Below are 24,820 nucleotides of genomic sequence, written 5' to 3'. Positions count from 1 at the left end.
ATAACGTTTCTTATGGCTTTGCCCATGCTGCTACCATATGTGATTACTTCTACTCAGAGCGGGTTATTTTCTAAAGAAGGCTTTGCAAGCTGAGTGTGTGTGTATAAATGTATTGCAAAGGTTTTAAGGGCAAAAATAGTGTACATATTAATAAGAAGCAAATTTTTCTTCTTTAAAATAATTCACTTTCTTATTTCAAAACTTCAAGTCTGGTCAAAATTTGGGTTAATCACTGAAACAAAACAACAAAACAATGATTTACATCGAGACTTAATTTCTTTCTTTTTATTATCGTTTTAAACTAACACAACAACATGTGCTCGGTATCTTTATTTTAATTAAGATTTGTTTCTTTATTAGATCTTAGTTATTTGGAGAAACCAGGACGTCTTCTCCACTCACCTGTTTTACACAAAGGTTTTTCACTTAGATTTGCAATTTCGTATTTCCATATAAAATTCGAGAAAGAGTGGAGAAATATAACTACAGAAATAATCTGAAAACTTCAAAACACGGACTTTTCATTATCCTCCAGAATAGAAGATAACATCCAAGGAGTGCTCAAAATCAAAATCAGGTGGCCCTTTCAAAAGTAGAATATGATGAGAGCTTTTAAATTTCACAGATTAAACGTTTCTAAGAGCTTAATGTTTCCTCCGCTTATTGCCACTGTGCCATCTGGCTTTTGTAACTGGTGTCCTGCCTCTTTGAGGCAGCAGAGGGCGCTCTGGCATTGTTGACACCAGATACCTCCCGGTGCACCGCGCTAGCATCTTGTTCCCAGGAAGGAAACATACTATTTCCCTGGAGGGTTGTCCTTGAGTATCTCAACGGGTCAAGCTGTTCCTAAATTATTCCAAGAAGCTTTAATTTCAGACCTAGATGAAAGTTGAGATTGTCAAAGGACTCTCACGGCACGCCGCACCGAAGTTCTCCCATTGCGAAGCCTGGGTTGTTTTATTGCAAAACTGCCGCGCATAGAATTTCTTTCATAGCAGGAAAATTTGTAATGGGCATCAAACTGGATGATTATTTTCCAAAGAAATAGGAAGTACATAGTCTTAAAAATCTAGAAACATCACGGATCAATAGCCACTCGATTTCATCTAGGCAACCGAATTACTAAATTGAGTGTTTCCCTTTTTAAGCAGTATTTTAACCTCTCTCATATCACGTATTTCATTTCTATTTAGAAAGTAATTTTAAACTGATCAAGCTTTCTGAAGGACAAGTTTAGATGATCCTAAACAGGTAGGATTAGGCTGAGGGGATTAGGTTTGCTCCTCTGAGGTAGTATGAATTCTAAAGGAATCAGGCAGGACGATTTTGCAGCCCTGGACCATAGCTGCTTTGTGGATTACGCAAGATGTGGATGCAGGAGATCAGCGCAATTGGATGAATACTGGAAGGAAAAAGCAAGGCCGCCATGATAACGTGTAATGCTTTAAATTCATTTCTGCTTCCAACGACTGCTTTTAATTGGCACAAGAGGAATATTCCCAACCCTTTAATTTTGTAATTCGAGCAGCCCCTATTTTCCAGTGTGCTTTACCCACCCACTCCGAAATTGGATAAAATTAAATATAAACCAAAGTAATCGATGAATGTGAAAGACCCGACTTGCAGAGTTCTAAAATTCGAGGACAGATAAAATCCGCCCTGAGGCAGGGGGTGAGAAGGCAGCTCTCTGAGGATATTGCACCTGGCCGCTTTATTTCATGAATTTTATGATACATCTACGTCCCGTGTAAAAAAAATAACTTAATGAACACATGTCTTTTAGGTCATTGTCAATGCTTGGCCCACTGTTATACCTGGATCAAAATCGGTGTTGCTGTCTCTATTGTCCAACCTGAATTATTTTGTCTGTTACTAATTTTAACACCCTTTATGTTTGTGAATTTATAGACAAACTCAAGCAAATGCATAGAAATTTCTTTTGAGAAATAGCCAGCCAGGGTGGCTACGAATTGGTTGATTTTCCGTCTCTTTCTCTCTCTCCCTTGCCATTTTCATTCATTACTTAGGGAATTTAAATTTGTATTGTTTACATTTAATACTTTCAATATCTAAGAACGATGAAATATGCTAAGAAATTTAGAGATTTTTTTGAATATATCAATACTGACTCATCCAACCTTCGATTTCTAAGGCGAATTTTCACTGCATAAGATTTAGTAAACCGCCCTGCCTCCTTCCGTCGCGTGAGCTATGAGGATGTGGCTGAGGTCGGTTTTTCCGCAGTGCGGGTTTCAGGCCTCCTGGCCCTCCAGTGCCTCCCGCCGGCTGGGATGCGCCGAACAGGCTCCTGCGCAGCAGAGCGGTCTGCAGAGCTCAGCCCTCTGTACCCGTCTACTAAGGCTGCCCGGCTGCAAAGCCTGGCCGAAGGTGGCAAGCTGCATGGGCTCCTGCCCTGTTTCACCTGGTGAGTCCCCGACCCACCCCTTCCTAGTTAAGCCTCGAGGCCCACACTTGAGTCCATTGCACGTCCCTTTGGTGACCAAGTCAGCACTAAAATCCGCGGCTGAGGACCTTATGTTTCTGTTTTAAGGAAGATGATTTAAGAAAGAAAAGGATAATAATAAAGCCTTCATTCTCCTCAATTTCCTTCTTGCAATCCTGCGATTTAGGTTTCAGCCTAAATAAAGTGGAAATGGTTTCCCCATACACTTACAATGTATGTATGTGTGCATTCCTACGTGAAGACCAAAAAGTGTCAGGCAAGGGTAGCAACAGCTTGAGGGAACGATTTCAGTAAAATATTGTTTTGCTGTATGTGGCCTTTTTCTCTTTTTAAATGTTATTTTTCAAATTACCTAATATCCTACTCTTCTTTTGAGTAGGGACGGGACGGTCCTATTGCTTTTCCAGTTTGATTACGGAGAGAGAAAAGGGCCACGGTCAGCACCGCGGACAGCGCCAGGCAGGGAGGGCGCGGCTACTTTGGTGCATCCTCTTACTCCTCTCCTTTGTTCCCAGCCCCTGCAGGCCAAGGCAGAACAAAGACATCAAGGCTCGCTTTTTCGGCCTGGGTTTTTCTTTGGCTCCAAAGTCGTGGTGCGGAACTGCTACCTCAACATAGTCCACCTCACTGGCTTCCAAACAAATTAATTTACCGAGTCCTTCTAAAGTTTCTGACCTGGTCCTTTCACCTTATCCCACTCCTTTGACCGATTTGGACATTGCGACAATGCCAAAACAAGAGAGTTATCTTGGCGTCTTAAAGCCAGGCATGAACGCCTCGAGATTGGGAAGAGAAAGGGAGAAGTCAAGGGGAAATGCGGGCGGCAAGTGTTCTTCAGATCTTTCCAAAGTTTGGACCTTTCATTTGCTGTTTCTTGCGCAGTGTGGTCAGGACGCTATTTAATGTTACACTTCTCTCTGCTGTTTTGTTTTCCCAGCTTGGCCCAGGACTGCAGACAATCACACTACCTGTTCTTGAAAGAACTAGTGCTTTCTAAATGATTTAACTCTCTGGAATATTTGCACAGGCGGGAACTACTGCTCTCCTGACAGCTGTCAATGAAGCTTCCCTAAAATTCTCCTCGGAGATTTGCCTGCGGATTTCCGCGGCTGTAATGGAAAAGTAGGAGCCTTTCCCTTTCGAACACTAGGTTGCTTCTAGAATCAGTCCTGGGTGGGGGTGGGGGGCATTTATGCGGCAAGAGATGGGTTCCTTTTACTACCCCCTAAATTCCCTGCAATTGCTTTTTCCCCTTTCTGACCCTGAGATGCTTTGGTGCCCTTCAAGTGCAGCCGTAGGCTCCGCTCTTGGCATTCACCGCGTGCCTTAATTGTATGACATTAAATCAAGGTCCGCTGTGAACACGGAGAGCAGAGCCTCTAATCTTGATCCGGAAAGTATAAGACCCACTGCGATTACCACTCTTCTCTCCCTGCCCATCCCCCTGTCTCCGCTCTGAGTCTCTACCCCTAGAGTCATAACTCATAAGCCCAGCTCCTGTCTCTGCTCATCTCTGACACATCTGCCAGAGCCGCTGTTAATTAGTCTGTTCCGTGGAAGTGTAGACGGTACGTGTGCCTGCGTATACATATGCATATATCTCCATGCCATTTACAGCACACGCCTAAAAACATACATAAGCCTATAAATCTAGTTTTCAAATGACGGCGTGGATCCAAGTTAATTACCCCTCTGGTACAGATCTAATTTTGTAATCGTGTTATTTTACTGAATGCAATTAACCCAGTTGGTTCGCCCTGAATCCTTTCTAAGGCACTTGTAAGGAATGGCAGGTTTTTAAGGACCACGCTATTGCATGTTCTCCGTCAGAACCGTTGCCAATCATTTTCTGCTGTCAGGGATGAAATCTAGCATATAAAAGAGAAAACCTTGCGTGTGTGCCTGTAAGATAAACACACAGATATGCCTGGGCTCTGTGTCCTTTGATAACGTTACCGCGGGTTTGTTTGGGAGATTTTGGGAAAAGACAGTCAAAGGGCGGGCTGGGTCATCTTTCTTTGTAATGCGGAAAAATTAACTCAACCGCACCTGCCTAGTCCCGAGAGAGCTGGGCGGCCCATCTGGTCTGGCTACGAGTTTGCTGCGGAGAGAAAAGCCTGCTCACTAAAGCTTCCCCACTGCCCAGGAGCGCGGACCTCGGGTCTGGGCCCGGAAGAGGGATTAGGCTCAGGGCAGCGCAGCCGACTCGCACTCCTCAGCCAGTGGCCACAGTCTGGGGCTGCAAGCGCCTGGGCCGGGCGGAGGGAGGGCGAGCAGGAGACAGAAAAGGGTGAGGGAAGTTGACCTCTACGGGCGGAGCCCTCTGCGCAGCGGGCAGGAGGCAGCGGGCGCGACGGCTCTTTTCACGGCGTCCCCTACGGCGTGGTCGACCCGAGGGAAAGGCCCGCTCCCGCTCCAGAGTCCGAGGAAAGGAGAGAGAGCTGAGAGCTGGTCTTGCGCAGAGACCCCAGAATGCGCCCCTGAAAAACAGAATCAAAGCGCAGTGTTAGGGAGGCGGGAGAGAGGAGGGGTAGGGTGGGGAGCAGGGACACGAGGCGGGAGGGAGCATGCGAGGGATACAAGGTGACAAGAGGACAGGACCCCAGTAGGCCGGTCGCGACCTCCGTCCCCAGGCTTCAGGGGGACGCGGAGGGGACCCTGAGCCCACGGAGCGCGGGGCCCGCAGCCCGGGGGGAGGGGGTGGCGCGATGACTGTAAGCGCAGGTCCGGGCTGCGGAAGTCCAGAGGAGGGTGCATGCGCTGCGGATACTGCCGCGTCCAGAGAAAGGATTTCGGGAGCTGGAGCCGTGAAAACGCGTCCGCAGATGGTCCTTCTGTGCAGTCCCAGCAGTTCCCGCATTCTGCACCCCCTTTCCCAGCTTCACCCCCTCCCTTGGACCACACGCCAGACCCGCACTCTCGAATCTCCACCCCTCTTCGTTTAGGACCCTGTAAACTGCAAGACCGGCAAGAGAATCGAAACGATCGATGAGAGAAAGAATTACATATACCCATAGCCCTAGAAATCCGGAGAGAGACCTGCTAGCCCTGTTCAAACCTGCAGAGGACCAAAACGTTTTCAATCGCTGCTCAGCGCGTTCGCAGAGGAAAGAAGAGGCTGAGAGCCTTCCGTGGTATAAGGTGCTTTAAGGTGGGAGGTGGGGGTAGGGAGGGGGTGGGTCGGAGCGGTCCGGTCTTTCCCCCTCGCTTGCTGATCCAGAATTAGGGATTAATGGCTCGCTCCAGCCAAACAAATAAGGCATCTGCCTTCAGCACAAGAGGATTACACGGGCTGCTGACGTCACCAGTCAGACAGATGTTGGCTCCCAAAGTCCTGAGCAGCTCGCTGTGTCCTTGAAACCAAAGAGCCGCAGAAGGCTCGCAGCCCCCAATTGCAGAGCCTAGGTACAGCAGAGGGCAAGAGCCCTGCCCTTGCCGACAACCCCTTGGCGTCAACCCAGTGCCCGCAGGCAGCTCCCTAAGATGTCGAGCTTCCAGCCTCTCCAAGAGCTCCCTTCGCCGTCCTGCTGTCAAAACCCAGGCTCTCTCAAAACAAGCCAAAGTCACCGTTCTCAGTTGCCTCTCCCTAACATGGAGACAAACGCCCACAACCCAGTCGACACCTTATCTAGATCCCACATTTAAGCTCTCGGGCTCCTGTTCACTCACACTCGGTTGGCCAAGTAACAAGAAAATAAGCACCTTAGGCCGGACACAGCCCACGCTCCAGCTGAGGGACCGCCTCTTAATTATGTGCGCAAGCAGCAAAAGCAGAGCTAATCTGCATCTCCTCTTCTCAACCCCGCAGCCTGCCTTCCCCCGAGGCCAAGGTTTAGGTTTATGTTTAATCTTATCACGAATGCCATTCCGGACGAATGTGCCTTTCAAAACAATGATGCTTTGCCAACCTAACTCAGCGTCCCAACCAGAGCCCTGGACCACCACTCGGTGAACCACGGGGACCTCACCATGGTCCTGATTAGGACACGGGAAAAAATGTCATTGCATATTCTTCTCAAGTACTTTGAATACGTTGTCTAAAAAGAAAATATTAAAATAAGTATGTGTGTTCAAAATATATGTAGCATCTAATTCCAGCAACCTGCACATTCAAAGAACTGCAGTTTCATTTTATAGCCAAATCTGATGAATAAAGATAAAAAATTAATTTATTTATAAACTCCAAGGTCCTTTTAAATGATGTAATTTTAACTTAATTTTAATTATGAACTATTTTAATTCTTCTAACCTGCATATTGTTTTTGCTTTATATGATTTTCCAGGCCTTTGCAGGTCACACTAAAGTCAGGTTATGAAATAAGCTAAAAGACACATCAAACTGGAAATTTAAATGAGCAATTTTGAATAAGTTATGTAATCCACAAATGAAATGGTTTTAAATGAATTTTAATTCTGTAAAGGAGTAAAGACTATTCAAACAATGTATAAAACAAAATAAGCTGATCTCCAGCACAGACCCACACTGAACCAATCCTGTGTCCCAAATCTAATCAGTATATATGAAAAAATCTGTGACTTTCTTGGAAAAAAAATAAATGCTTGCTCACAACATTGCACTGTCAGTTATAGAGTACAATGCCTACACGGGAGTAAAAGGAATAGCCGGATTATATCTCCATTCATATTATTCCTGTCTATCAAAGTGGCATTTAATTTTCCCAATTTTATGCATTTAGAAATTCATTCACTGATAAAAATCAATTTAATTTTCTGTAGTGTCATTCAGCCAATGCCAGTCTAAAATAGTAAAATTTCTCCATCCCCATTCTGTTTCAAGGCCTTATAAAAAACGTTCTACCTCTAAAACTGATAGTTTAAAATTTTATATTTACCAGTACCAAAAGGTGGGCTTTATCTTATTTTAATTGGATAAGTAATATATACTATTTGAGGCAGGGTAAAAACTGAACACATAATCATTGTTTCTTTGAAACTTGGTAGAATAAGTTTGAAATGCCACATTTTACCAGTCTAATTCCTTTTAAAGACCATAAAGATTATTTGTGATTTCTAACATGCTTTGAATGTAAACTTTCACTCAGGTCTCAAAATTTTATTAGAGTCCTTTTTTGCTCAGTGATTTAATATTAGTTCGCTGTCCATGGTCTTGATCCACATGAAAGGACATGCTAGTGTTACCTTTTGAAAAATGAAAGTCACAATGCTTCTGCACAAATTAGACTCCCTAGCATTTAAAATGATAGCAAAAGGGGGAAATGCTATAGGCTTTAGGTTCTCTTCCCCCATCCCAGTTGTTCTCATTTTTCTATATTTGCCACCAAATTGAATGTACAGGAAGCAGATAGTTTGCATTTCATTATTTTTGAGCTCACAAAACCACCACTCCATTTAAAGATCCAAATAACTGTAGTAAACAGGAGATAATATCTTTCAACCTGCAATACTTTTTTGGCGGTTTTCAAAAGAGACATAGACATGGTTGTACAGGAATCCTTGTCCACTTTTACATATGGTTTAACGAGTGCAGAAAAATTACAAAAATGACAAATTCAGGGGCAAAAGCTAAACAACCTTTTCAATCATCTCTCTCTCCATATTTACATCACTATATAGAGGCATATAGATAGCACACACACACACACACACACACACGCTAAGAGCATTAAACTAAATCCATCTCTAACACCTTACACTTTTTTTTGTAGCAAAGCATATGTTCCAGTGGCTAAGATGCAGAATAATTCTTCTAGCCAAAATAGCATTTCATCTTCAGTTTAAAAAATAAGAGACTGACCCGGCAGAGTAACATTTAACATCTCCTGGGGTTTCCTCGAGCGTGAGAAAGGAGAAAGGGAAAGAAATATTCCCTCTTTCAAAAACGTAATTGTCCTTCGTTTTTTATTTTCTCCTTCACATTGTCAGGAAAAATATGTTTCTTATATATATGTATATATGCATCTATAAATAGACACTTATTTTTCCAAACCCCAAGAGCCGCTGTTGATCTTTGGAGGACACCGATCCGCACAAACCGGTCATATCTGTGCTTTGATACAAGTACCCCAACCGTAAGAAAACAGGCCCTTGGTTTTAAACTGAGGTCGGCACCCACGCCAGGCCATGGGGCCGAGCCTCAGCGATTCACACTTTCTTGGGCACGAGAAGGCTACTTTCTCAAGAAGTATTTCGAACTTGGGAAAATCCTAGTACCGGAAGAAAATGGCCTAAACACAATAGGACTCGCCATTTTCTCCTTGTGAAGCACAAAGCGCTTGGCGCTGCCCGCCACACAAAGAAAGCCTGGGCCCGCGGAATTCTTGCACATTTTCAAGAGGCCAAAAAATACCTTCTCAGAACCACAATTTCTCCCTCCTGGGCGCCGTGAGACACACTCTCTCTCCCACCCTCATTCAGTCCTCGTCCCAAGAAGATCCCATATTTGAGATGGAGATAAAAGACGCACCGAAGGCGCGATGCTGGCGTGCGAGCCAACCCCGGCAAGAATAAGTCCTGAAAACCAAGGGGCCCGGCCCGCGGCTGGCCGGGGCTCCATTCTAGGCCCGGGGTGGGGGAACACGGATCCCCTCCCTCCTCTTCAGATCCCTCCTTCCAATTCCATTCTGTCTCCCAAGCGTGTCTGGGAGCCTGGGGAGCTTAGGGATCTCTGTGACCTGATTTCCATCCATTGCCAGGAACCAACCTTACAGCCCGGAGCTGAGCCGGCGGCTCTCAAGCATGCTCGCGACGCGGGAACTCCTCGACTCCGCGCCTCCCGCCGCCCCCCGCCCGCCACCCCAAGTCACCGCATCAAAGTCAACCAGGATCGTGTTCTGCACGCCCACAACCGGCGAAACGCTTCTCCCGCTCACGTGCGAAAAGTGTAAGCTTCGAAGAAGCCCCTGTGAACCAAAACACCAAAACACAAGCAACAACCCGATTCACAAAGCGAACACTCCCAGCCCAGCCGGGGACGCAGAGCCCGGCTACCGCAGGAAAGGATGGTACTTACAGCCGGCGTGCGCTCGGGTAATCCGCGTCGCAGCCCGTGCGGTGGGTTAGTTGGCTTTTAAAAAAATCACTACACACCTCTACATCTTTGATTTTACACATCTTCCACCGGTGAGAAGGAACGAAAACAAGAATCTTGTAGCCTAGTGGAATGGGGGAGGGGGATGAAGATTTTCATTGTCTACGCTCGGCACACGCAGCCCAAGGAAAGACGCTCACTGCCTTTGGAGCTCCTTCTACTTTCTGCTTGAAATTCAGAAGCTTTCAACGCAGTAAAGCGGGGGTTTGGTCTCCCTCCCTGCCTCCCTCCCTCTGCGTTCTCTCTCTCCTTTCTCTCTCTCTCTCTCTCTCTGTCATTTCCTTCTCCCTCCTCTCCTCTCCCCTCCCTCTCTCTTCTCAAGCTCGAAGTCTCTCTCTCTCTTTCTCTCTCTCTCTCTCTCTCTCGCTTTTTTTCAAAAGAGGGCAGGTCGCTTCCTGCATCCCAATGAGTTAAATCAGTCACTTACTTCTCATGCATCAGCAGCCTCTTTAACAACCCGAGGGCTGCAGGCACAAAAGAGCATTTAGCTGCCTCCAATTTGTGTAGAAGGCCTGTCCTTAATTTGTTTTTGGAGTATAATTAAATCATGTATTTCACGTAATATAAAAATACCGAATTCTCAACTTTAGTGAATGAACTGCTAATGGTAACCTTTGAAAATAAATCCCTCTTGTTGATGTTCTTATCAAGGGCCTAGAACGCCCCAGAATTGCAGAGGCCTAAGGTCTGGGCCCCAAACTACCTGCCCCTCCCCCCTTTCACACGTCAAGGTCACAGTCATATGATCCCCCATTGCTTTAAAATGGAGCCTTTTATCAACCCGTCGCCCTGGAAAGGAATTAAGTCTCTTTTATGGGGTGGGAAGATCTGAAGGATTAAATAAATAAATAAATAAATACATCCTTAATCTGAAATACACACGTCAGCAGAATCAAGCCTGATCAGACATTGGGATGGTGGCGTGGGGGGACTGACAGGGCATGTGAGAGTGAGTGGTTTTCCTCTCCCCGCTTATCCCCCTGGCGAATTTTGAGGTCGCTGGGTTTTGCTTGGGTTTCTTCCAGCGACTGCGTGGGCCTTCTGGGAGGACAGGGCGGCGCCTTTTTAGCTCCCAGAGTATCTGAGGGGTTCTGATCTCCCGGACACCGCCCAGGGGTCAGGGGGATCCTGTGTATGACTCCCCCTCCTCTAAAGGGGCTGGGGTACAAAGAGCAACTCTGCCTTCCTGCAGTTTCTCTTTCAGGAAGAACTGCAGGCCTGGCCATTGTTCCTCCTCAATGAAGGGGGCTGAGGGTGACAACAGAGAGAGACCTTCTCTTCTCTTCTCTACACTCACCACCCACCTCCTCCCTCACTCCACCCAAGGCCACTGCTGGGGAGAAATTTGGGAATATTTTCTTGTTCCGGAGAGACGCTTGTCTGGAAGATCATGAGATGTAATATCATGAATATCTCGGTTATCTTTGTATTTTCTTCAGTAAGATTCCGTTAAGTCGTCAGTGGGCTCCCTCACCCCCTCCCATTTTCCAGTTCTAACAGAGCTTGTTCAGAAACATTGCACTCCGATGCAAGAGAGGTTAGGACCGCAGATAACCGCATTTAGTTCCATCGAAAGGGAATGTAACAATATAACTCACCACTTCCCGCCTCTGAATATTCGCTCTTCTACCCTAAATCACCCTGGGGTTTTGAGTAAGGCCACATTTCACCTTGAGCATTTATCAAACCGTACTTGGCTGCTGCTGCTACTGCAGGAGGACTCACAGGCCGCCAACACCCACCTGACATCTGCTTGAAATATCCAACAATATCTCCAACCGGGTCGTTTTCAAAAAGCAGCAAACCAAAAATGAAAGAAGAATTTTAAAAAATACAGAAAGAATATAAGTGTGTGTATAATATAATCCCAAGGTGCTGGGTTTGGGGGCTCGAATTACCTAAGACAAAACATCTCTGCGGTTGAGACCAGACCAAAGGCCTCACCACAAGGGTGTTTTATTAGCGGCGAGAGACCACGGTTTTTTGGAGGCACTACAAGAAATGCGCATCACCCCGCTGCCCTTTATCTCTCATCCATGATTCTCATTCTATCCGTTTCCAGTTTATTGACCTGGGATGCGGGACTGCTAAAGATCGTCAACGACTTGCTGAGCCTGGGGGAGGCAAAGTCACGCGGTGCGCACTGGGGCCCGCCGCTGGGAAGGTGCGGCTCTCTGCTCTGGTTAGCAGCAGAATCTGCTCTGTGGGGTGACGACTTCAGACCACCCCGGGTGGGCACTTTACCCAGCATCCTCCCCTCTCCCCCGACTCTGGCAATGATAGCTTTGCCTCATCTTCCAGGGCCTTGGAATTTCAGCCTTGTTGGTGGGGAGGCCTTAGGAAAGAACCCAAGCGGTGGGCGCGTTTCCCACGAATGGGCCGCTCCCTCGCCGGCGGCTTATTCCGAGTGGAGGCCTCAAAGGAAAACGTGAGAGAGATCACAGGCAAGCACCCCAACATTAGTCCAAGACTTTCACCCCACCCCCACCCCAAACAGATGGCTGGGCCGGGACACCTGCACGGCAGCCACAGTCTCCGCCTCCGCGCAGCTCTCGGGATGGGGATCACAGAATCGGGTCCAATAAGGTCATCAGCCACCCGGGGCCCAAATCGCTCAACTCCACCCCACCTCACCCCATCCCCAGCCTTAAGAACCTTTTTCCGGACACTTTTCGCTTTCGATCCCCGCCTGGCGCACTATGCCTAGGAAAGTGAGCGGGTGATTCCTTTCTAGCGCCAGGTTTCGGGTTTGCCCTGCTCTCAAACCTCCTCCTGCCCTGCGCACCTCGTCGCTCAGGCCTGGAACTTATGAAAATGTAACCCAACTCGTTGCCAGAAGTTGTTGCTAATTAGTGGATAATAAACTTCTGTAGCCAGGGCACAAAAGTCTTTTAAAAGTGCAAAGGTGTTCTTTGTTATGGCATCAGAAAAGAGATTAGCATATCAATTGGACTGGGGGGACCGGACAATAAGCCCTCCTCCCCCTGAGCTGCCCTCAGTTCGCCGCCCGCCGCCGCCTCCTGCTCTTTGTGTCCTTCCTCCTCTTCTTCTCGCTGCTCCGAGAGCTGTCAAGGCTTGGTCGGGGAGCTCTGGGCGGCAGGCTAGGACCGGGCAGGCAGGCGCAGTGCACGCTTCACGCCGCCCACCAGGCTCCGCGGCCTGCGTGGCGCCCACGCCCTCGCCCCTGGCCCCTCGCCCCTCGCCCCACGCCCCTTGCTGGGGGCTCAGCCTAGCTCCGCGCCCAGGCGTGCACCTGGAGAAGGTGGAGGCGCGTAGGGACGCCTAGCCAAAGCGCAGCGGGTCTGGGCGGCCACAAGGGCGTGGACGAGGCCTGCCGGGGAGGGCGGCCTCGCACGGCCTCACGAGGCGCCCCCTCCCAATACTCGCAGCCCGGGCCCCGCAAGCCCGCGCCCTTCGCCTCCCCCAGGCGCGTAAAACACTAACCGACTTTCACTCGTCTGGCCATAGGGCACCGCCAGCTCCCCACCCTCCTCCGGCCTCCACGCCAGACATGCTGGGCTGGCGACCCACGCTTGCATGCGTTGGGGGAAAGCAAAGACCCTTAGGCCCGAGGCAGCTGTTTCCTCAGGAGCTGTGGGTCCGCTCGGGTGGTCCCGGGGCGAGGTCCCTGAAGAGGCGAGGCGGCTGGAGCGGCCCAGGCCGAAGCAGGCCTGGTCGTCTCCCCGCGACCTCGCCTCGCCCCGCTGCCCCCACCGGCACCCCCTGCCCCAAGCCCGTCCTGCGGAAGTCGGCTCCTCTGGCCGAGGCAGAAACTAGAAAGCCTGCCCCGGGCCAGGTGCAGGAAAGCAAGGCAGAAGTAAGTCTCGGGCCGCAGATGCGGCCCTGGCGGGCAGGGCCTCGGCGCCCATTCCCGCCGCGACCTCGCCCGGCTGCGTACACCAAGGAGCGCAGGATAGAGGCGCTGGTGTCTGCGGGGCCGCCCCGGGCTCGGAGAGCGGAGGAGCAGGGAAAGGCTCGGGGAAGGAAGGTGAAAGGGGGACACTGGCAGCGACGGCGCGCTCCGCCCGCCCGCGGACTAGCCGGACCCGCCACTTCCCAGCCGGCCGGGAGGAGCTGCGGGCCGGGCCGGCAGCCCCTCGGCCGCGAAGCCCGCGCCACCCCGGTAACCCCGGCGAGGAAACGCGCTCTTTCCTTTTTCTTCTCCCCTCCCCCCTTCCCCTTTCTCCCTAGAGGCAGCTCCCGTCCTCTAAATGCATTACACACACACACACACACACACACACACACACACGGGAAATCTCTGGGGCTCTCCTTTTTCCACCCGTCTCGCCTCCTCCTAACACTGGTGTTGGTCGAACAAGCGCGAAACTCACAGAAGTTTCCCCGAAAACGAACAGCTTTAAATGCCAGGAGGGAAAATGTCGGGGGAAAAAGTGGAGGTCGGTGTTTCCCTAAATGCAAAACATCAGAGAGGAACCTGAAAAGAGCTTTACTTTCCCTGCGAAATCTCCATTGTTGCTCAGCAAACAATGGGAGCCTGGGAGACTGGAGGGCTGTGCGAATGAATAGGCGATCCGCGGGATGTGTGCGGGTCAGTGCCTGGGGTCCCGGGCCTAAAGCCCCTTTCTCAGCTTGCCACAATAAACCAGCGCAAGGTTTAGTCCTTACTGGGTCACCGGCCATCCTCTATTATTCAACACTTCACAACAAAAAACACTTATTAATCAGCGCTGACCAGAGGCCCCTTTTGAAACAAGAGAAGAGGGGAGACAGAGAGGGAGTGAGAGAGAGAGGGGTGAAAAGAAGATTGAGAAGCCCTGGACAGATCTTTCTAAAGCCAGAGCAACCATGGGGTACTTTCCTCCAGTGGCCAAAGTTTACTTGACACAACAAAGTTTCTAATCAGGCCACGGAGACCTGGATTTCTCCTCATTTGCCTCACTCCCGGTCTCTTCCTCTGAAGATGCTGGAGACTTTGTTGCAAGAAAGGATGGCTTTAGGTCATGTTGCTGAGGCCTGATCTTAAAGATCTAATTGCTATTGGAAGAGAATCCTGTTTCCCAACTGGGCCTCCCCTCTGGAGATGGAGCAAGGAAGACTGTCCAACTCTGCTCTGGGCACCCTGCTGATGGATGAGGTGTCAGGCCAGTCGTCATGTGAGGACTGGTTTCCAAATGGTATGAGCAGTGGTCAAATGCGGTACTTATTGGTGATACTGAATGCAATCTGTAGATTTTCTACTTCATGTTGTTTCAGGCCAGATATATGAAAAAACTAAACTTGCTTGCTAGAGTGAAGAGAAACTGATTATTCCTATGCTCAGACAAGGATTGAGGGGAAAGGATATGATGAGTTTACTTTGAGAGAAGAAATTGATTAAAAATGTTCCATACCACTAAAGTCAGTGGGTTCTTTGCTAAACTTTGATAATTTTTACAGAGCTTATTTGATGTTTGTAACCTAATTTTGTGTCTTTTATTTATCTGGTTACATGATAATTATGAACACATGCTCAGACATATATGGACCCTACTATACATCAAAGTGAAGTGCTACCTACGTCAGTTTTATGGATGAGTTTAATCCATTTAGAACTCAGCTAGACATTTTTGATGGCAAAATTTTGTCGCTTTTTGATTTGGGGTTGGAAGCCAATATTTCTTGGTTATTCTGTCTGTTTCACATTACTCAGGTTGTAATTTAGCCAAGTGAGCAAAGCTCTTTTGTAATGGCTGACGTTTACAAGTAACGGAGGCAGTAGATATTGAATCTTGGTTGTCAAAAGATATAAAACAATGATTTTCCTAAAGAAATAGAAATGAATGTCAAAACAGTATTCTTTTAAGTTTAAATTTTCGTTTGTGTACACTTTTGAGTTTCTGAATAACATAACTAACCATTTTACTTGTTATGATTCAAAGAAGCCTTTAAAACCAGAACAAGTATGGATGGGGGATTCTGAGTTGAGCAAATTAAGCTGTAGAACTAGAGGGCTTGGTAATGAAAGCAAGAATGCAGAATTACTTGGTAGCAAACTACACTGATATTTACCAGAGTTTATGTAGTAAATGCAAAAATGAGTTGCATACTTTGGTCTGATGCCTACTATTTAAGATTGGCCTTTTTTAAATGTGGAAAATATTGTGTTACTCAGATTTTGCAGAGCTCAAGGGTTCTTGCAATGGAGTAATCAAGTGTTATCTGAATTATTTAAAGCCTGGGATTAAAGGCCTTGGAGTTGACTGCTGACAAACTCTCAAATGTAGGCAGGGGAAAGTTTGGTATTCTTATCTATCTGTTTATACTTTGAAAATAATTTGGCCAATTGTGGTAAATTATTTTTAAAGTTTATGCATAAGAACAATGAATATTTCTTCTATGAATTGTTTCCCAAATGAGCAAGTAAGATTATTCAGAAAACAAGTAGTTATCTGTTTACTACATACCAGTGTGTCACCTAACATGCACTGTTTTCACAAGATTATGCTTTAAAAAACATATTTGCTATGGAGAGCTCTACTGTTTCAGAAAAGCATTTAGAGTGTGGATACACACAATGTATTCATTCAACAAATTCATTTGGGGGACATGACAATTTTATGTCATGTTTTTCCTTTTGCTATTTTGGTTGACTTCCTAATTTGCTTAAAGGAGGCAATATTCCATTTGTATATACATGTTTATTTGTAAACTAAAGGTACCTACTAAATGGGACTTGTCTTTCACAGAATATCTCTGATTAAGTTTTATCAAATAAACAAATAGATAAAAGCTTTAAAATAATATGTAATACATTGAATGTGTACATATATCATTGCACAGCACACAATTTCAGCACACTTAAAGACTCTAAATACTTTCTTTCTTTTTCTTCTTCCTCCTCCTCCTCTTCTGCTTCTCTCTCTCTCTCTTTTTCTTTTGCTAAGAAACTAAGTAAATAGCATTGCAATAACATTTCCTTAAATATTCCAGTGAATTTGTATGGAAATTGGAATACCTTCCACATTATTCAAAGGAGAAAGAATAATACATAAACATTATATTCAGCAAATGTTTAAAATAGAGAAATGTTATTTGTTGATATTATTTACCATGGAAACAATATTTGTTAAATTTGGTTAAATTTGTTAAATCTTTATGAAATCATTGTTATTCCCAAGTACTTTTTTTCTGGGACAATACATACATACTTGTATTTTTAAAGAAAATATTTACATCTCTAACAGAAACCTAAAAATTTTACGACAGATTTAGCACATCACAAAAATTACTTCATAGGTATGCAAATCATATATATTCTGGAATTTTTTCTTTACCTTAAAAAAGCCACCTGGACAGATTTATTCTTTTTTCAAAAAAAAGATACATTTTAATAAATCTCCACTACAGAAGGAAACAAATATCTTGCTAAAATTTGTGCATCTTTATCCAAATGAAGTTGAGATTACAAAACATATGATTACAAAATGAAAAGTATATACAGTCTGGGGAATTTATCTGGAAACATTTCAGTTTTTGCATTTATGTTTCTTCCTGGCAGATACATATAATTCAGACCTTTTTTCCCTCTTGACAGAATTTGTCAAATTCAGTTTGAATTTTTATGAACATGATCTGACAAAATACAGTAGAAATAGGTTATTATGAAGTTTAAATGTAAACTCTGCTGAATGTTGCCTTAATACATACTACTTTCTGTCTTATCTAAAAGTAAACTAGTGTTGTTTTTCATGATGGAATGAAGGTAAAAAGAAACTGATAGAAATTTGACTTGCCCCCCATGATCTGCCTGTTGCCAGAGAATTCTGGTTACTTGTATAGATCTAAGACTTCTGTGGAGCAACTCAGCCTAGCACTTATTTATTTATAAACTTTCAGCTCACTAGAGACTCAAAGTTATATTTAGAAAATTAGAACCTCACATGATATACGTTTATTTGATTCTTTCATTTAAATACTTCATGAGTATACCAAAAGTAATTTTTAATCAAAAATTTTCATTAGGTTTAACATATATTGCATTTAAATGCCCCTACTGTATTTCTATATATACCATAATAAAACATCTCATTTTTTGGAAACAAAAGAAAATCAAACTTCTGAATGAAACTTTTCCCTCAAAATTATTTCCTATAGTTCTTAGTTCAATATTTCCTTTAACTAATTGCATTTTGGTACATATGTTGTGAAATCCATTTTGGCTTAGACATCAATTTTTCACCCAGAAAGCCTATCTGCTTATATAACCACTTGTGACAAAGCAGAGTATTCTAGAAAATTTCACAAAAGCTCCAAAGATGAGTGTGTGTGTTAAACTATTTAAATCCCAGAGGTTTATGGATGTTTGTTATAAGTTGAAAAGGAAGTATTCAGCACTGCCAGTGTGGTAGTTTTTTTTTTTAAATGAAGGTTAAGTTTTAGAAATGCCTAAAACATAAAATATACACAATAAAACACATCTGTATTTGGATTTTTAATCTTGGTAATTAGTGATTGAGTGTTTTAGGTTGACACAAGCTTCTCTTTCACTTAAGGAAGCTGTTTAGAAATACTGCAAGGAACTAGCTGTGTTGAGATTATGGCAAAGAATTAAGGTATTTTTGTTTATTTTTTTTCTTGTGTTTTTATGGATTAAAATGTAGCTCAATGTCCTTGAACTCTTCTAGTGCCCCATATGTGTTTTATTGCTTTTTGGGAAATACCAATGGGAGCAGGGGTTTTGGAGAGGAGGGTGTTAGGCAATAGAGTCTATGGATCAAGTAGAGTTTGGGTGGAAATGCTCATAATATTGAACCAGTCTCCTTGTGCCAGGAAAGGGTTCATTTGCCAAGCTTTTCTTTCTCTATAATTCTTCTGCCTCTCCACTCAAGGTGCCTAAGAGATCCCATGAAAATTAAGCTCTGGTAAAAATCATTTGTTCTGTACCTGATGAAAAAGGTATTAAGAGGCAGGAGAATGACTCCGGTTTCACATCAGGACTGGCACTTTGGAGTTCATGCTAGTCTGCAGCAACATAATGTTATGTTTTATGGATGTGCACGATGTTTTATTTCCCAGTAGTTACACGTACATTGCAGATGCATGAAGACCATATTTAAAATTAAAACCCTAAAAACAGCAACGTTCACTTGAACATATTTTGTAAGAAAAAGACATTAGAGGGGAAAAGGTCTTAGCTATGGGAAAAGAAAAAAAATACTTAGCCATGAAAATATATAATTACATTGCATTGCAGCTAGCTTTAATCAAATTCCAGTTTTCTGAAGACCACAGTTAACTGAAGTTTAAGTAACTTATTCATAACTATTTATAACTTAAGTTTATGAATATCCTAAGAGTTTTTCTGGATACTCCAGTTTCTTTTGAAAGGCAGCCTTTGTAAAACCAATCATCTGAGACCTCATTCTATCTCAACTACTTTTTATCCCAAGGTTATTTATTGGTCTTCTGAGACCTAAAGATAAACAGATTTGTTTGTACATGTACATCACCACAGAGCCCAGCCAGGGCAAGTAATTCCAGCGCCACCTGGGAAGAGTTGAGATTTGGGCTGTGGGGCCTGATCAAAAAGGCTGCTAAGCTTGACATGACAGGTTCCTGGGGCTTTTGTGAAAGCCCTTGCCCTTAGAAGCAGAACCACAGTTTCTCCAAAGTGGTAGAGTAATGCCAATTTCATGCTTTGGTGCAATCCTGGGTTTGCTAGCATCAACCCTAATAATTCCAGCTGTGAAGAATATAAGCTTCATGATCAAGCTTTCCCATTCCCTCCTGTACCTCCTCATCGTTCTCTCTTCTTCTTTCTTCTCTTTTTTCCTTCTCTTCTCCTTCTCTTCTCTTCCTTCTCTTCTCAGACTGCAGTGGCAATGAATCAGCCCAATGGGCAGATGCACTTTGCTATTGATTTGCTTGCTTTGTAAGTTATGCTTTAAAACTAGTCAGGTGAGGGCTTGAAGTTTTTTTTTTTTTTTTTAAGACTAGTGTACTTGTTGAGTATAAGACTCACTTTGTGGAGTTTGGCGATCTGGCCAGAGGCATGGAGAAGACCACATTGTAGGTGTGATTTTCTTCTAGGGTGGGCTTAGAGTAACCTAAGGGTTAGTGATCTGAGACATATCTCTGGGACTGCCCAGGAACAACAATCTCAAAGATTTAGGAAGAGCTCTCCTGATTTTAGAAGTTCTGGGTCTGGAAGATAGACAATGGGGTTGCTCTTTCTGGATAATTCTACGTTAGTTATGTCCTCATCCCCTTCTAGTGTGTGGTGTGTGTGTGTGTTTGTGTGTGTGAGTGTGTATGGAGAGAGAGAGAGAAAGGTAGAACAGATAATGGTGAGTATAGTTGTTGATATAACAGAATGGCCCTAATTTAGAGTTGGAGTGCAAACATAACTCTAAAAATGGTTATCAAGGACTTTTCAGAACATTAAAACAAGTCAAACTGATTAGGACAAATAATCATGCAGTTTTACAATGCCTTTTGTTTGCAAATTTACTTCTATGGATGGATCAAGGGTTTAGGGGGAACAAAAAAGTCTGAATTGCCTGGGAGATAGTAGAATTGCTGGGTTGCAAGGAAAGTTGTCTGCTGTGTTCACTGATCTTTAAATAAGACCAAGGGATGATGGGAAGAAAAAAGAACTGGCATTTGGTTGGGTGTACTCTATGTGAAATGCTCTACCAGGCTCTATCACAGACACATTATTTCATATATTCTCACCTCAGCCCTTTAACATAGGTATTAATTTTTCTTTATTTTACAAATGAGAATGCTGAAGCTTTGAAGGGTTATATAACCTGGCCAGGGTCACACAGCTAACACATTTTGGAATTAAGACTAGAATTTAAATAAGTTTTTCTCCAAAATCTGTATTTTTTCTTCAACCAGAAATATCTCACATGACTTATTTTTCTCATAATCACTCATGACAGAAGTAGGTATTTAATCACCACGTACCTTCCCAGACTCGTTTTTCTCCATACTCTCCTCTCTACAGTTATTTTCTACTTCTGTCATTGGGCAGATGCCTTATGCTTTTTCAAACACTCCTATCCAAAAACTCTCTCTCTTCTTTGGCTCAAACTGTTCAGTTTGCCTGCAGTGCCTTCACCAGGACATTGACTTGGGTTGCCTTTTATTCACATGGGTGTATGAGCTCATGGGCTTGAAGCCAAACATATATATATACACATGAATTGGAATTTTATGTTGCATTAAACTGTGAAACAGGGAAATTGGGCAAAGGCAGTAGCAATTTTACTTTTCAGAGATTTAATTTTGGGATGTAATGATTCTTTTTTCTTCTTTTTCCAGTTTTTCAATATTTATTTTAAGAAAGCTTTTTTGCTACCCTATTTCACTTCCGAACACATAATCTAGCCAATTAAATCATGAGTCTGAAACTTCGAGGCCTTGAGCTAGTTCTTTACTGAGGTTAAGCATCATTTAGTAGCATAATTAACTCTTTAAAGCTCTTAACTCACTATATTCTACTTATCGAATGCTTGATACTTAGTGCTAATTCTCAAAGAAAGGAAAAATGAGAGCATGTTAATAACATCTAACATATTCTATGAAGTTTTCTAAATATGGGTATACATCTAGTATATTGAATATAATTATGTTTTAGTTTTCTTATGAGAGTAGTAATCCTCACTTAAAGGAAAATTGTGAAAGTTTATTAATACTGGCAGAACATCTTGAGAATGATAAATAATATAAAGTGGAAAAATCAAAATATAAATGCTAGATTAGAAAACATTTAAATTCAAAATTATATTTACGATTTAGTTCTAAACATTAAATGAATGTTTCTATTTTCCTTCTTATAATTTCCATTGAAATATTTATTTAAGATTCTTATACTAAAATCTTTAAATGACTGTTACTTATATATGTCTATTTCTAGAAAACGAATCACCGTACTGTAGGGAATCTAAATATTCCTTCTATTGAGCTAAAAACTCAGAGGTAATCTAGGGTTAAAAAATTGAAACTTAAAAGTACAGTATGTTGGTGATTACAATAATTTAGTAAATAATGAAAGAGAATATTAAAATTTAATATAGCAGTTTTTGGATGGGAATTAACATTGGAGAGCACACTAAGTATTTATTTCAAAAATACAAATAACCTTGGAACTTATGTTTTTGGGTATAAGTTACTGTTTGTAGCACTGTTCCAAATAAGGCACTGAGGGCTGATTTGGAGCAGTGTGATATAGTGTTAATATGGAGAACAAAAGAAAGGAAACAATAAGGGCATATACTCATTTTAAATCTTTCAGAAAAGTACTGTAATATTAGTGACCAAAATATGAGACCAATAATCTGAGATTTATTAAAAGCCAAACCTCTGGTGAGCCATTATAGCTCTTCGTCTTTGACTTAATTTCTTAATCCCAAAATGGAGATAAAATTGCTTACTTGCAAAAGGATAGTGAATACTAATTAATTAATGGGTCTGAGCACTGCTGATGCATTCCATTTTCTTAATTCATGTTTTAAGGCTACAAACACAGACATGCTTACAATATGGAAGCTGTCTGTTAATACATAATGTATCCCAATGTTTGGGTTGTTCAAATGCATACCTAGCAGACTCAGATGAGTCACAGATACATTTCCTGGAGAGCTTAATAGTGGTTTTAAACTACTCAGCTCAGAATGTAACTTTTGATAGAAAACACTGAATTTTACTGGTTTCATCTCTGAGGCTTAAGATGTGTGTGTGTGTGTGTGTGTGTGTGTGTGTGTGTGTGAACATGCTTATATACACAGTTTCTTTTGCATTTTAGGTAGAAATGTAGAGAAATATATTTAGCAAAATAAACCTCTTAATCACCATAAATCCAAACTAGTGCTTGTCTTCAGTTTCTAGTTTGTATGCAGTGCCTCAGGGCATGGTAACATCTGCCTAGGCATTAGCGGCATGATCTGCTTAACCTAAATTTAAGGAATTGTTTCAGGTTTTTGGGAATTAATTTGTCATGATAGTGTCATCTGCACAAGAATGTAAGTTAGATCATGTGTGGCCTTCCAGAGCGGATGGGCCTCACATGTATGTGCTATCGTGGAAAAGGTGCAGGGCCAGGAGTCAGGAGCCCCTGTTTCTAGGCCTGGCTTCACCTCTGATAAATTGAGTGAGGCAATGAAAAGTGACAGTTTCCTCAACTATAGGAAGAGTGCACTGGATTAACATTTTGTGTCCCTAGTACTACTACAACCTAAATCTCTAAATTTCCAGGCTCACGCTCTCCCTATTGTTTTACCCTGCCGTTTTCGAGTGCTTCTGCAGGAGTCAACTCTGGGCGAACTACATGCCAGGGAGTATTGCCTGCAGAGAGCTGTGCACATATTCAATAAATGTTGCTTGAAATGCTTCATGATTAATTAGCCATCTAGAGAAATCCTGTGATCAATGTGGATGACTGAACCTTAATAGTAAAATAGTTAAAATTTATTGAGTACCTCTAATGTGACAGGCACTCTATTTGCAGTTTACATATGATATCTCACTTAAGCAACCATCTAGGAAACACATCTAAATCCTCCTGGAGAGTTTTGACATTGTGGTATTATTGGCCATTCTTCTCAGGAAGTCTTTTCTGCTGGCCTTGTTTGGAGCCTCCCTTATGATGTAACTTGAAGAAACTCAATAAATGCAAATAGGTTTGCATTGGAAGAAAACAGGGTTAACTATCCACCCAAACCTCAAGCTAATGCACTGAATGTACAAATTGTATCTTAAAAAGCTATGGGCAAGATCATGTTCGTGGGAGAATCTTCTTCCTCATCATCCATGGTTCCTCCCCTTATCTGAATATTTAAATGGGCATGAAGTAGTTTTTCTTTTCTTTCTTTTTGTAATTCTGCCATGAAATACCTCAATAATGCATCTTGTCCTCCCTGTCCCTGGCATAATTGTCTTAGTTCAGACATTTATTATCTCTCTTGTGGAATGTTGTAATAGCCTCCTCAGTGGTCTTGCTTTTCATCCTTTTCTAATATTTTCTCTTTTCTTGCTGCCAGAGTGAATTTCCTAACCCTGAAGCTGATTGTGTTTAAAATTCCTCAATAGGTCCCCTTGACATCCTACAGGGAGTATTGCCTCTTTGCTACCTAGTTCCCACACAGAGGGAGCTGCCCCATTCTTTAGGTATCTGTGCACTTTGATATATACCTCTTTAAGCAAATATATTTTATGCATGTCACTTCTATTGGTTTGTGAGCTTCACATAATATAATATCTTTGAATCATATCAGTGATGCCACATTGTTAAGGATTGCTGAAGGAATAAAGACTTTGGGAAGCCTGAGCTATTTCCTAGTTTCAAGAGAGGAAACATAAAGACTCCTTTTTCTTTCTGTAGTAGCCATCTTGGCCAACAAAAAAAAGCCTAGATAGAATTTTTATTTCCAACCTTTCATTTCTTCTGGCCCAAGAATAATTCTCTGTGATGAAGGACCGATCCTATATTGTTAAATAAGTTCTGTAGCTCTGTCTTAGCAGAATTCTATTAGGTTGTTGCAAAAGTAATTGCAGTAATGGAATTCTGGGTAGTGGCATTACTTTTAATGGCAAAAACTGCAATTACTTTTGCACCAACCTAATGGCATCTCAGAGCATTGTGCCTTTGTTAACTTGTAAGCCAGTGCATACCTTTCTCTAGCTGGTATATTGAGAACAGGATATAGCTAACCAGGTTGATAAAAACAGATTTAGAATTTCAAAGCATAGAGTCAAGAAAATCTAGCTTCTAAAGATGATTCCATTATCTACTAGTTGTGTGAGTTTGAGTGAACATCTTAGCCAGTGTAACCTTAATTTTCTTTTGTATACAATGGGGATAATTCTCAGGTTATAGAGCCGTTCTGAGCATTCAGTATTATGACACGTAAAGCACCTCATGTAGTGCCTGGCATTAAGTACTCTCATAATAGTAGCTATTACCATCATTATTATCATTATTAGTAGCATTTAATGCCCTGCTGCAATGAAGAGCATCACAGTTCATTACAATTGTTTTTCTAATCCATTTTCTTATTTAATTCTCATAAACCCCAACCCTATAATTATAATCTATGAAAAGGGCTTGATTTATTGTCTCAGAATTTCTGATAGGCAACTTACTTGGCTAGGTGACAGCAGGCTAGGACTCAGAGATAACTGTTTCAGGACTACTTCTCAAAGGTCTGATCCTTCTTTCTGATAGGAGGAACTAAAGTCTTAAGACCAAGATTACCCTGAGAGTCACAGCTAACCCCCTACTCCAGAAAGAAAATGTTTCCAGGGCTGAACCTAAGCTGGTACAAGAAGGCTGCAGTAAG

At 43.2% G+C, this 24,820-nt stretch overlaps 1 non-coding gene across 1 annotated transcript; it reads right to left on the bottom strand.

The window, feature by feature from the left end:
• Positions 1 to 3,745: 3,745 nt before the first annotated feature.
• On the bottom strand, positions 3,746 to 3,854 carry MIR124A (microRNA mir-124a). The gene has a single exon (NR_106562.1). It is a non-coding gene; the product is annotated as a microRNA mir-124a (primary transcript).
• Positions 3,855 to 24,820: the final 20,966 nt, after the last annotated feature.

The sequence above is a fragment of the Pan paniscus genome, chromosome 7 (assembly GCF_029289425.2).
Source record: "Pan paniscus chromosome 7, NHGRI_mPanPan1-v2.0_pri, whole genome shotgun sequence".
NCBI classification, from domain to species: Eukaryota; Metazoa; Chordata; class Mammalia; order Primates; family Hominidae; genus Pan; species Pan paniscus.
The sequence above is the reverse complement of the archived record's forward strand: the minus strand, read 5'-3'. Positions and strand labels throughout refer to the sequence as shown.